Source organism: Colobus angolensis, unplaced genomic scaffold (genome assembly GCF_000951035.1).
Source record: "Colobus angolensis palliatus isolate OR3802 unplaced genomic scaffold, Cang.pa_1.0 Scaffold185, whole genome shotgun sequence".
Taxonomy (NCBI): Eukaryota; Metazoa; Chordata; class Mammalia; order Primates; family Cercopithecidae; genus Colobus; species Colobus angolensis.
The window spans coordinates 2,763,578-2,766,906 of record NW_012114988.1 but is presented as its reverse complement, the minus strand read 5'-3'; the positions used below and the strand labels follow the sequence as shown (position 1 = coordinate 2,766,906).

The following is a 3,329-nucleotide window of genomic DNA, read 5'->3' as shown; positions in this document are numbered from 1 at the left end:
GTGGGCATACGCCATACAGCTACTACATAAAGGGGCACAGTCATGAATTTGTTTTCACAACAAAAGAGATATTAGCAGCATATTCTTTTCTAAATGGTCCACCTCGGGATTTCCAGCTTCCAGGCCTATGCTTTCATGGTACTCTGGGAACACACTGGCCTTCATCTCATCCCCATTTTTCTCTGCTTGATTGTTATTAATTGCATAAACAACTTGACAGGAATAAAAAGGGAAAATGGAAAGAGAGAAAAATTACCTATAGTTGTATCCATTCTTTAAAATCTCAAGATTAGGTTCCTCTCTCCCCAAGATGGCTGCTGAGGACGAGTTACAGCTGCCGCGTCTCCCCGAGCTGTTCGAAACGGACAAACAGTTACTGGACGAAGTAGAAGTAGCGACTGAACCTGCCGGTTCCCGGATAGTCCAGGAGAAGGTGTTGAAGGGCCTGGACCTCCTTGAGAAGGCTGCCGAAATGTTATCGCAGCTAGACTTGTTCAGCCGAAATGAAGATTTGGAAGAGATTGCTTCCACCGACCTGAAGTACCTGTTGGTGCCAGCGTTTCAAGGAGCCCTCACCATGAAACAAGTCAACCCCAGCAAGCGTCTAGATCATTTGCAGCGGGCTCGAGAACACTTTATGAACTACTTAACTCAGTGCCATTGCTACCATGTGGCAGAGTTTGAGCTGCCCAAAACCAAGAACAACTCAGCTGAAAATCACACTGCCAATTCTTCCATGGCTTATCCTAGCCTCGTTGCTATGGCATCTCAAAGACAGGCTAAAATAGAGAGATACAAGCAGAAGAAGGAGTTGGAGCATAGGTTGTCTGCAATGAAATCTGCTGTGGAAAGTGGTCAAGCAGATGATGAGCGTGTTCGTGAATATTATCATCTTCACCTTCAGAGGTGGATTGATATCAGCTTAGAAGAGATTGAGAGCATTGACCAGGAAATAAAGATCCTGAGAGAAAGAGACTCCTCAAGAGAGGCATCAACTTCTAACTTATCTCGCCAAGAGAGGCCTCCAGTGAAACCCTTTATTCTCACTCGGAACACGGCCCAAGCCAAAGTATTTGGAGCTGGTTATCCAAGTCTGGCAACTATGACGGTGAGTGACTGGTATGAGCAACATGGGAAATATGGAGCATTACCGGATCAGGGAATAGTCAAGGCAACACCAGAGGAATTCAGAAAAGCAGCTCAGCAACAGGAAGAACAAGAAGAAAAGGAGGAAGAGGATGATGAACAAACACTCCACAGAGCCCGGGAGTGGGATGACTGGAAGGACACCCATCCTAGAGGCTATGGCAACCGACAGAACATGGGCTGATCTTCCCACAACACGACAGGACTGCAGGGTGCACAACTCCCCCGCCAAGAAAAACCATGCAGTCCTCCCCTCCCTGGGCTCCCACTTCAGCTCTGTACAACGAAGGCAAAGATGCTAAATCTTGCTTTGCATTCAATAAAGTGTCAAGTGATTAAAAAAAAAAAAAATCTCAAGATTAAATGACATATTTTCCAACAAATTGTCCTGGGAGTCTACTGCCTCTCACAAGCATGCATGCATATGCACCTGCACGCACACATGCACACATACACTCACACATTCACACATTATTACATTGGTGCAAAAGTAATTGCAGTTTTTGTCACTAAAAGTAATGGCAAAAACCGCAATTACTTTTGCACAAACCTGAAACCTGCTTGGTAGGATTGTATGTTTCTTTCTTTCACTGGACTGCAGTGGCAGCATCCAGGCCTGCTCATCTCCGCTTCCTTCACAGCACCCTGTGAGGAGGCCTTGCCCACATCACCTGCTCAGTAATTATTTGTTGAATTACAAGCAGACTATAGTAAAATTTTATGTTCCTCTCCAAGGGACAGTGAGTAACGACATATTAAAAGTCAGCCGAATAGCTGGTATCTGGCTCTTAGTCTTGGCGAGGCTTCGGATAGTTCTTAAAAGTTGACATTCTTCCTGAACTTGCAGTCTGATTGCATGAGGCTCTCCAGGGAATAAAAATTAGCCTGCTGTCTGAAATGTTTATGAAAACAGCTAAATTTAGATGATCAAAGATTTCGGGAATCTGGGGGCTCTTGAGATTAAAGACTGATATCTTTTACAAGCATTTCGAACAGCAAAGGTTTTTTCTTCAGAAATTCCCCTGCAGAGGCGTTTAAAGTTCTAGTTGGAAGCTGTTTTAATTTCTCTTTAATTGGTGGGATGGAGCGAGGTCTCGTTTAAGTAGACCACTTGAGCATTTTCTTTTCCTCTGTTCATTGGCTCCAAGCTAACTTTTGAAGAGAGTGTTGCTTTTGACCAAACTGGAATTAATTCTAAAAGAGAAGGCAGGTCTGTCAATCAAGTTTAACATGTGGATGAATTTGCCGTCTTGAATTAAAATGGAAGCTGCTCAAAAGATTCCGAAAGGAACTATCCTTTATAATTTTGCTAAAAATGTGGGAAATATGTTAAAGTCACAGAGATGAGAAACTTGCTCTAAGTCTTGCTTTTCCCATCAGAGAGTCCCCACTTTAAACTTGGTTCATGTAGCAATAATTGGCATTCTTGTTACTGGCTCCCAAGCAGTGATTTGTTATGGATGTCTTTGCGGAATGGGGGAGAGACAGGAGATTGGGCAAGAGGAGGGTCTTTGTGGAAAACCCATTAAGGCCTGAGAGAGCAAAGCTAAAGGATCACATTGTGGTGGGGAAGTCAAATGGGTAGCACATCGTCACTTCTGGGTGGTTATTTGGTTTGTACTGAATCTCCCTCAGAGGGGGGCAGGACTGTGGAGTTTTGGGGAGCCCCAGCCTCAATAGGGCACAAAGGGATGTCTTCTGGCTCACTCCATCTCCCCGGGACCTTGGGCAAACTATTTAGCCTCACCGAGCCTCAGATGCCCACCTGTGAGGTAGGAAAGGTGATAGCCCTCACCTCACAGAGTGTCAGAGAACTCACTCAGGTACTGTGTGGAAAGCTTTATGAAGTGCTTAACCCAGAGCCTGGCACTTAAGTATTATTAAGCGGTTGCAAAGCAGGTGAAAGAAAATGCAAGCGGGATGCTTTGTTGAAATACAGGAGATCAGCGGCACAATCCTCCTTAGTCACGCAAATAAGACAGAATGCTCCAGAAAGGGATTCCATAAATTCCAAAGAGCTTCCCAACAGTGGTGACTCAGGGCCCAGGTGCACAGTACCCTGGAAGGAAGAGTGGGAGATAACTAACCCATGAGGGACGGGAAGGCCAGGGGATGGGAATGTGGCTTCTCCCCAGCTGCTTGTTGGCTCCTGGCTTGACTGTATGAGGTTAGTTTGTTTGTAA

At 45.1% G+C, this 3,329-nt stretch overlaps 1 pseudogene across 1 annotated transcript; it reads left to right on the top strand.

The window, feature by feature from the left end:
- Positions 1 to 302: 302 nt before the first annotated feature.
- LOC105510245 lies at positions 303 to 1,480 on the top strand (annotated as a pseudogene). The gene has a single exon (XR_001001539.1). The product of XR_001001539.1 is annotated as an immunoglobulin-binding protein 1 pseudogene (transcript).
- Positions 1,481 to 3,329: the final 1,849 nt, after the last annotated feature.